A 10,709-nucleotide genomic window follows, 5' to 3' on the forward strand; every position below is an offset into this window, starting at 1 on the left:
TGCTGCTGCTGCTGCTGCTGCTCGATGTCTGCCTTTACAGTCTCCCCCTCTGGGGTAATAAATCTCCTTTGTGCCAAGAACTTGGTGTCTGGGGAGTGTCCTGTACTAACTCGAGGGGGCCACAACCTCCCTTACAGTGGGGCTGGTGATGGGAATTCGAATTCTTTGTATGGACACCTCCTTTTTTGTTTCTTTTTTTTTTTTTTAATATTTATTTTATTTATTATATGTAAGTACACTGTAGCTGTCTTCAGACAAGGGAATCAGGTCTTGTTAGGATGGCTGTGAGCCACCATGTGGTTGCTGGGATTTGAACTCAGGACCTCTGGAAGAGCAGTCAGTGTTCTTAACCACTGAGCCATCTCTCCAGCCCCTCCTTTTTTGTTTCTTTAAAAGCTAAATGGGCTGGTGAGATGGCTCAGCGGTAAAAACACCGACTGCTCTTCCAAAGGTCCTGAGTTCAAATCCCAGCAACCACATGGTGGCTCACAACCACCTATAATACATATAACAATAAATAAATCTTAAAAAAAAAGCTAAGTAAACTTCCCTGTACATTATTTTTTCTAAAGAACCATTATTGAAGAAGAAGAAGAAGAAGAAGAGGAAGAGGAAGAGGAAGAGGAGGAGGAGGAGGAGGAAGAAGAAGCAACAGCAGCAGCAATAGCCGCTAAGTCTGCAGTGTGGCCTCCTGCCCAGCCTGTTCCTGTAGCAGATACAAGGACAAGAGGGAACAGAGTCCCATGGGATCTGTAATTAGCGTGGTACTTAGAACTCCTCCTTAATCAGCGTGGTACTTAGAACATCAGTAAATCAAAACAATATTGCCTTTAATATAGTGCAGAGATTAATGTCACCATCAAAGACTTGAAAATGCAAGAGTGGTGATTCCCACTACATCTGCATATGGTACTCCTGTCTGGACTATGTAGACTACAACCAAATCATGGAGACTTGTGGTAGGTTGTGACACACTTAACCCAATGGTAACTCCAAAGGGAGTTAGTTACCTGTCCACCTCGGAGAAACTTGTGGAGGTGAGGAGCTGTGTGGTACACTAGGCTTGCCCTAAGATGGAGGATAAGCTGCTGGACCTGGGCTCTCCTCCAACTGGGAAAGAGCAACATCTAGCCACCTTCTTTGGCTGCTGGAGAATACATATTTCTCCTCTGAGTCCGCCCAGCTCATTTACAATGACTCACCCCCAAAGGCTGCCAGTTTTGAGTGGGACCCAGAACAAGAGAAGATCTAAGGCAGGCTCTTATGCACGTTGTTGCCCTGCTGTCTGGGCCACTTGAACCGACAGACCAAAGGCGCTCAATGTGTCAGCGGTGGAGGAAGGCTTGGAGTCCTTGGCAGGGACCAACAGTTAGTTGCAGTGTGGCCTTTAGGATTTCGGAGCATGGCCCTGCCGTCATCCACAGGTAACTGCCCTCCTTTTGAGGGACAGCTCTCTGCTGCTATTGCACCTTGGTTTGAACCGAAAGCTCAATCATCAGCCACAAAGTTACTCTGTGGCCCAAACCGCTTATCATTGTGGAGGTGCTATGGTTAGCTGACCTATAAAGTCATAAAGTTAGGTGTGCTAGATAACTGACACTCTGTTATCAGAAGGAAATGATATGTGTGGGACTTGAGGAGTCAGGCCCTGCAGGCACAGTTCCATGACCTGGCCCAAAGGCCAAAACCCCTCCCCCCAGCCCCACTGCATCTGCTCTTCCTGCACTGGGGCCTCGTGAAGACTTTCCTACACTGACTTCAAGAGGAAGAGAAGACATAATCTCATTTAGGGTTAAGTTTGATGTGCTATGTAGGCACAGCCTGAGAGCAGGTAACTGCAGCCTAATCTGTGATATCATCAAGGGAAACCTTCCCAGGGAACAGAACTCAGCTGCCCCCCCCCCCCCGCATTATGTTTGGGAGGAATACTCACCAGAAATGTAGTAATATAAGCATGCAGGTTCACCATTTATAGGCAACAGTATGCCTGAGTTGTCAGGAACTTGTATGGAACATGATTGGAAAATAGGTGAAAAAGAAATTTGAGCTGGGCAGTGGTGGTGCATGCCTTTAAGTCCTAGCACTTGGGAGGCAGAGGCAGGTGGATTTCTGAGTTTGAGGCCAGCCTAGTCTACAGAGTGAGTTCCAGGACAGTCAGGGCTACTCAGAGAAACCCTGTCTCGAAAAGAAATTTGAGTTAGGTGGGATGATTCATGCCTTTAATCCTGACACTGAAGAGGCAGAACCAGGAGGATCTCTGTGAGTTCAAGGCCAGCCTGAACTACATAGTGAGATTCATGCCAGCCAGGGCTACATAGTGAGACCTTTTCTCAAACCAATCAAATCAATCAATAAATAAAAAATAAAAACAAGCTGGGCAGTGGTGGTGCATGCCTTTAGTCCCAGCACTTGGGAGGTAGAGGCAGGCAGATTTCTAAGTTCGAGGCCAACCTGGTCTACAGAGTGAGTTCCAGGACAGCAAAGGCTACACAGAGAAACACTGTCTCGAAAAACCAAAAATAAAATTAACCAAAAAAATATTTATTTATAAAATAAAAAAAAAAAGAAATTGGGGGATGAGTATGATCAATTTCCCTGAAAGTCAAAAGGTGTGAACACATCTGTGTCTTACATGAATGCTAACGAAACAGTGACCTAAACAGAGAAGAATGTCAATAACAGTGACCCATTCAACAGATGCAGCCAGACAGCTCTTTCTCTAGCTACCTCTGGCATCATTCAAGGGGCTCATGAACAAAGCAACCTTCTTCAGCAGTAAAGGTTAAGCTTAGACCTGAGACTATGGACTTCTGTTCACCAAAGCTGACCTAGCCATAGTCCCCCAATCCAGCAGCAACAGCACCAACTAACACTGAGCCCCCAACATGACACCATTTTTCGTGGTGGGAAGCCAATTCCTGGCAGGACAGCATTTCCCAGGATGATTGGCCAATGCCTGGTGGCAGGGTGACTACACTGGACCACTTCCACCATGAAAAGAACGCACTTGCTTTTTCTAGAATCACCGTTGCCTCCGGGGACAGATCTGCGGTCCCTGCGTGCAATGCGATCCCCCACTGGCTCACCCGTTATCGTGCCGCTCTATACATCATGGCTTCCCGCTGAGGAGCTCACTTCATAGTCAGAGAAATGCTGCAACAAACCGGTGCTCGTGGGATTCACTGATCTGATCACCCCTGCCAACCTGAAGCAACTGGCCTAACAGGAAGTGGAATGGACGTCTGGCAACTCCTCATTAGGATGTACACAGAATCACGCACACAGAATCAGTGGGGCCAAGCTCTCCAGAAGGCTATACACGTTCTGGATCTCTGCTTAAACCATCAGTCCTCCCACAGCCCGGACTCACAGGCCTGGGAGTCAAGGGTGGGAGTAGAGGTGACATCACCTGCTACCCTTGCTTCCTGGTGGCTTAACTTTATACTCTCCTGGCCTGGAAGTTTTTAGTTCCAGAGGAAGAAGCACTTCCACTGAGAGGTGTGACAGTGACACTGAGCTGCCCCTCCCCAGCCACCTGGGGATCCCTGCAGCTCTGAATCAGCAGGCCAAGAAGTGGAGTGAATACTCCAGACGCTAAGTGGGTATTGGCCTAGTACACCGTGGAGGCAAGGGAGACTCTGAGCCCTCGGGGCCTCTGTTATCACTATACTCTTTTATTATGATCACCAGAAAACTATAACCCACTCCAGGCAAGAACACAAGTGGCCTATATGCTTCAAGAATGAAGATTTGGGTCCCGTACCACTTCCCACCACTGGTTAAAAACCCACATCAGCTAGAGCTCTTAATGAAGACAACGTGAATGCAGAGTGGGTGGTGGAAGCCGATAGATAATTCTGAAATCTCAGCTGCCACGCCATCACTTAACAGAGATGAGTACTCCAGCTGTCACCAGCTGTTTCCTCCATGATGTGTCAATCTGTGTGTCTGTCTAAGCAAGTGTCTGTGTTTTCCTTCTTTTCGGTTAGCGTGCAACATGGGCATGTTGACTTTAAAGCAGCACACAGTATTGTCAGTTTTACATCACAGTATTAATCTGTGAGATAGCTTAAGGAAAATGCATGGCACTCATGGACTTCATGTCCTCTTGAAGGGGGCGAGTGGCTTTGATCACACATAGCAGCACCATGTTACATAAGACTATGACCTCCTGTTGTTTGTATTTGGAGATGAAATGTGGTTTAAGGAACACATATAGCCGGGCAGTGGTGGCGCATGCCTTTAATCCCAGCACTTGGGAGGCAGAGGCAGTCGAATTTCTGAGTTCAAGGCCAGCCTGGTCTGCAGAGTGAGTTCCAGGACAACCAGGGCTACACAGAGAAACCCTGTCTCAAATAAACAAACAAACAAACAAACAAAAACATAAAAAAAGGGAACACAGGACGCCAGGTTAACAGGCTTGTGGTGGTTAATTTTTTTGCCTAGGTCAAGGGGTACCCAATATTGAGTGTGAAATGTTCCTCACAGGTCTGTGTATTTATTTGAACAGTTGGTTCCCAACTGGTGACATTGCACACAGGTAGTCAGTCCATGATTCATGCGTATATCTATCTGTGAAGGTGTTCCTGGATGCTAACTTTTGAGTCAGCTGACTGGGATGGTCCCAGCAGTGCAGGTGCAGTATCTAGTCCAATCATGGTCTGTGCAAAAGAAGCAAGCTGTGGAGGGAGAGCTCTTTCTATTCCTGAGCCTGCTACGAACTCCTGCTCAGGCAACAGAGCTCACAGCAATCCTGGGCTCCAGGATCTCCTCCAAGCCATCCCAAGTCTCAGGGTTTCAGCCTTGGATTGAGAGGTACACCTTTCTTCTTTAATTTAAAGCTTCCATGTGCGGGTGTTTTGTCAACACGTACGTCTATAAACCTCATGCGTGCCTGATGCCTATGGAGGCCAGAAGAGGGAATGAGATGCCCCGTTACAGATGGTGAGCCCCCATCTGGGTGCTGGAATCAAGTCTGGCCCACTGGAGGAACAGCCAGTGCTAAGGTTATCTCTCCAGCCCTCCCTCTCATGAGTAGGCCTCTGACTGAAGATGGGGGTTCCTGGGTTTCTGCATACACAGGATATGGTGGGACTTCTTAGCCTTAACCACCAAGCAATCCAACCCTTATAATAAACCTCTTCTTTTTTAATCCACCCATCCTTCAGTTCTGTTTCACTGGAGAGTTTTAACATTTCCCTTTTTTTTTTTTTTTTTTTTGGTATGGGTATTTTGCCTGCATGCACAGATACATGTACCACATGCATGCCTAGTGCAGTGGATCCCCTGGAACTTGAGTTACAGACAGTTGTAAGCTGCCATGTAGGTGCTGGCGAGTGAGCCCTAGCCCTCTAGAGGAACACTCAGTGCTCTTACCCACTGAGCCATCCTCTCTTCCCTCGCTAGCCCTTCCTCTGAAGGAGAATGCCTTGCCCACTGAGCCACCCTCTCAGCCCTCTGATTGTCAGGTTCTTGAGGGGGGGTTGTTCAGTAAGTGGAAAAATGAGAATCTTAAACCAACCAGCATGATAGAGTAACCCAAACTCTGCCCAGGGTTCAATCCATCACCAAGGGCTCTTACGATGTTCAGTCACAACCTGGGTCTGGGTCAGGAGAAACTATAGCCCCAGTGCCCTCCACCCAGCCCCGCCCTCCTAGAAAGCCACGGAAACACTGTGCCCACAGGAATCAGTCTGGCACAAAGAAGTTATCCATAAGTATCTGGGGAATCTGGCTTTCTGTCTTTGCATTACTTAGCTGCCCCATCTTCATTTTTTTTTTTTTTATTTAGTCTCTCAGCAGTAAGTCCAGGCTACTGGAAGCTGGGTTTCACATTCATAGGCAAGTCCTTGAGTATCTTTTATGTAGGGTGCAGGAGAAAAGCAATAGATAACCCCGCCTTCAAAGTGCAGTTGTAGGAGGAATCCAGTATAGAGGTGAGTGACAGATACAGTGAAGGACTTCTCTGACCTGTATGGGGGTGTGGGTTTCTGCCGCCTGTCACATGATTCCCCTTCCAGGGAGACTCACTCTTTCTAGACTCTCAATCCACATGTTTATACTACACTTGGCTGTAAAAGCCCCAGAGGTCAACCTCTTGTCCCAGGCATGGTAAATGAAAATGTCACCTTCCCTTGGCCTCAGAGATCATTCAAGAATAGGCCCATAGTCTAATCAGACTGATGAGAGACAAGGACTGTTTTGTGGGAACAACTGAGAAAGTGCCAGTCACATTTTCTTCTCAGCTATATTGAGCCCAGAGGGACGACTCCAACCTTTACACAGGAGGAGAAAAGAAGACCTTTCTGAATGGAGTCAGCATGAACAGACTAACAGAGAGTGGGCTAACAGGGAGTGGGCGTGGGTCTTTAGCCACCATGCCTGAAGCCAGCCTTCCACTGCAGAGCCAAGAAACTGCCTTTCCTAGGGCTGAAATTAGCCATTTAGCTGAAGATTCAAAGCATGATGCACATACGCAGGCCTGGATGAACTGTCCCCAGGTTACCTGACAGTAGCTATGTGTTCGGTGGCTGGGTGACAGGCTTTAGAGATAACCAGGCCTGCAGCTGACTCTCAAGCTTTCTAAGCTTGAATTTCTTCACTTTCTAAGTGCAAATGATACAACAGGTTTTCTTCTCTTTATAAATTCATTTTAGATTTACTTTCTTTTACATGTGTCTGAGTGTTTTGTCTACATGGTGCCTGATATCAGAAGAGGGTGTTGGACCCGCTGGAACTGGAGTTACAAATGTTCACAAGCCACCATGTATGTTCTGGGAACAGAACCTCTGTGCCATAGAAGAGCAGTCGATGATCTTAGTTGCTGAGTCAATTCTCCAGCCCTGAAGCAGTTTTCTTAAGGTAAGCCAAGTGGGTAGCACACACAGAGTTCCTTCAGTCCCAGAATTCAAGGAGCAGAGGCAGGAGGATCCTGACTTGGAAACCAGTCAGGGTGACATAATGAGCTCCAGGCCAATTTATTTTCTCATGTGTGAGGGAAGATCTTGTGAGCATGAGACTACTTCTCACATCTTAAGTTAAAAACTAATATTAAATTCATCCATCAAAACCCAAGGCCTGGGTTTTACTTAGGCCTCCAAGGTTCATTTAATAACATACACTTCATCACAGTCTCTCGCCTTTGTGGAGCCTAGGCTTTCTGCCCATACATAAAATCATCTATATGTACAGGACACTAAGGCCAGAGCAGGGTTGTAAGGAGAATGGGTGGAAATATTGTGAGGGGAGCATGGGGGAAGAGGCTGAATATATCATACAAATGTCTCTATAAAACCCATGTGAGAGCTGGAGAGACGGCTTAGTGGTTAAGAGCACTGGCTGCTCTTCTAGAGGACCCAGGTTTGGTTCTCAGCACCCACATGATTCTCATCTAAGAGTCCAGTTTCAGGGGATCTGATATTTCTGACCCCCATGGGTACTGTATTTACATGCTACACAGACATACATGTAAGCACGACACTCAGACAAGTAAATATTTTTTAAAACTACCTATTGTGCCGGGCAGTGGTGGTGCACGCCTTTAATCCCAGCACTTGGGAAGCAGAGGCAGGCAGATTTCTGAGTTTGAGGCCAGCCTGGTCTACAGAGTGAGTTCCAGGACAGCCAGGGCTATACAGAAAAACCCTGGCTTGAAAAACCAAAACAAACAAACAAACAAACAAAAACCCCACCTATTGTATACAATGAATAGACATCAAAGGAAAAAAGAGCATATAATATTAGAGTTGAGTCTAGTAGCTCTCACCTATAATCCCAGCACTTGGGAGGCTGAGACAGGAGTACTGTCATCAGTTCAAAGCCACCTTGAGCTGCACAGTTTCAACCCATTCTAGAGGATGCCCTGTCTAAAAAACAAATGAACACATAAACAAAGAACCCAGACATTCATGGTCTCTCACACTGGTAAATACAACCCTTAGAGGCTGAGACAGGAGGAGGACCACAAGTGCGAGGCTGAGCTATATAGCAAGACCCTGACTCATAAAACAAAAAAAAAAATCTCAAATGTACATGGTTATAGCTATAAATATTTTGGTATAAGATAATTATCAGGCTTAAGGAGATCTGGTATCATTGTTCAAGTAACACAGAATAAGCTGAGCTTTGTTAAATAACTTCACTTATAAACTGACACATTTGACATATTTACATATTTTGAACTGAATTCGTGCACTTCATGCTCTTTTTGTTTATGCTTTTGTATTCCTGGCCAATCCAGTTCCTACCCCAATAATCAAGTCCTGCCCAAGTACTTTACAAAGAATTTATACATGTAGAAATGTAAACTTACCAGGCAGTGATGTGATGGCATACTTTAAAGTGACAGCTTTACACCCAGCACACAGGAGGCAGAGGCAGGCTGATGTCTGAGTTCAAGGCTATCATGGTCTACTGAATGCATTTCAGGACAGCCAGAGCTACACAAAGAAACCTTGTCTTGAGAGAAAGAGGAAAAAAAAAAAAGGAAATGTAAACTCAGCAGGTCTAGTTGTCAAATATTACAATACTGTTTTATGAACTTAATAACTTTTTCTTATACCTCATGAGTCTTAATCCAATTATGCTGACCTATCAGATTCTGTAATATGCCAGATTATTTTAAAATCTCACTTGAACTATGAAACAAATACACTTAAACAAATAACTAAACTACTTAATCTCTTTATCAGCTCTATATTAATTCTCCCATCCAGGAACTAATCAGGCTTACTCATTTTTCACAATCTGGTGCATTTGGGGGGTAGAGCCATAAATTCTGTATTTAATCCTAATCGTTTGGGTTTGAAAAAACCATTAATCAGCAGGGAAAAAAAGTTCTAGCATCTCTAGGGAGCTCACATTACTGGGTCAGTAATTCACAACCACACTAGAGTTACATTCTCAGGCGGCCAAGATGAGGTGACCAGCTCCTTAATTCCTGGCTGTGATATCATGTCTCACGCAGGAAGGCTAAGTTTGACATCTTATATTGAGGCTGATTGGTAATTTATTCACATCATATCACTATCAGTCAGAAATTTGACACCTGGGACAGGACCTGAGCTTTGCAGTCCTCCAGGATGTTTCTGTCTGAGTCACAGTAGATACAGGGAGCCCCCTCCTTTTTTTTTGATTGGATATTTTCTTTATTTACATTTCAAATGTTTTCCCCTTTCCGGGTCTCCCCTTCAGAAGTCCTCTATCTGATCCCCCCTCCCTCTGCCTCTATGAGGGTGCTCTCCCACCATCCCATCCTGGCATTCCCCTACACTGGGACATCGAACACCCTCAGGGCCAAAGGCCACTCCTCCCACCAATGGCATACGTGGCCAGCACCATGGGTTGCTCCATGTGCAGTGAGCCCTTTTTAAAGTCACCATGACAACCTGGGACTTCTATTCCATATCCTCCTGCTGGACTCAAATTACACCCTTCTGCAATCAGCTGATAAGTTCGGGAAGCTCATCTAGCTTGTGAAAAACAAAACAAAACTTGTATTACAATTAGTGGATGCTTGTTTTATGTTTTAATCTTTACGTTTTTGTGTATTTATTCTGTGTATGCACATGCATTCTGTATGCATTCCACAGCACGCATGTGGAAGTCAGTGGAAAACTTGCAAGAGTCGCTTCTCTCCTTTCACTATGTGGGTCCCACATATGTGGGTCAAACTGGGGCTGTCAGCCTTGGCCTCGGGGCCTTAACCCACTGAGCAATTTTGCCTGCATGTTTATTTCATTTTGTGTCTTACTCTATAGCCCAGGCTACCCTCCTGCTTCAGCCTCTGGGAACTCCCCTATGTCCTCTGTAAGAGCCCCAGCCTCCCTTGGCCACAGAGCCATCTCTCCAGCCCCCTGTGGGCCTTTGAATGTAGAGCTTCTTTTTCTTTAGCGTCTCTTTTCTAATCTTAACAAACCTGTGCACTAGACTCCTTTTGACTTGTGATGACATGGAATATCTTTGTAAATCTTTTCAATTTCAACTTATGTGCAGCGGTCTCCCCCGCTCCCCACACCCTGACAGAATTTCTCTGTCTAGCCCTGACTGTCCTGGAATTCTCTTTGTAGACCAGGGTGTTCTTGGACTCAGAGATCTGACTTCCTCTGCCTCCCTGGGATTAAAGGCTTCATAACTTGGATCTTGACAGTTCCCCAAATCCATATGTTCAAGCTTGGTCCCCTAGGTGGCGCTGTTGGGACGAGGTGGAACCCTTGAGAGTTGATAAATCAGCCTGGACACATATTTCCTTAAAACTCTTTGTCTTCTAAATGATTAGTTTATTACATTTTTATTTTCATTTGGAAAACCATTTGTGCCTGTCCTGCTCTTCTTTGGGACTGATTAGCCTTTAAGTCATGTTTTTTTCCTATTTTGGTAATCGGAATTTATGGGAGGTTGGAGCATGTGCTTACCCTGGGCTCGTGTGTGTGTGTGTGTGTGTGTGTGTGTGTGTGTGTAGGTCAGCCTTGGTTGTCAGTCTTCAGCTCCCACCTTGTTTAAACAGGGTCTCTTTATGGTTAGCCTCTGCATGCATCAGATTGGCTGGCCCTGGAGCCTCCCACCCCCAACCACTACTCCAATCCCCACCCCAACACACACCTCATCAAAGGGGCATTGGGATTACAGATGTATACTGCCACACCCTGCTTTAATGTGGGTTCTGGATGTTCAAATTTAAGTGCTCACCTTGTGCAGAAGTTCTTGACTCA

This window comes from Mastomys coucha, unplaced genomic scaffold (genome assembly GCF_008632895.1).
Source record: "Mastomys coucha isolate ucsf_1 unplaced genomic scaffold, UCSF_Mcou_1 pScaffold18, whole genome shotgun sequence".
Taxonomy (NCBI): domain Eukaryota; kingdom Metazoa; phylum Chordata; class Mammalia; order Rodentia; family Muridae; genus Mastomys; species Mastomys coucha.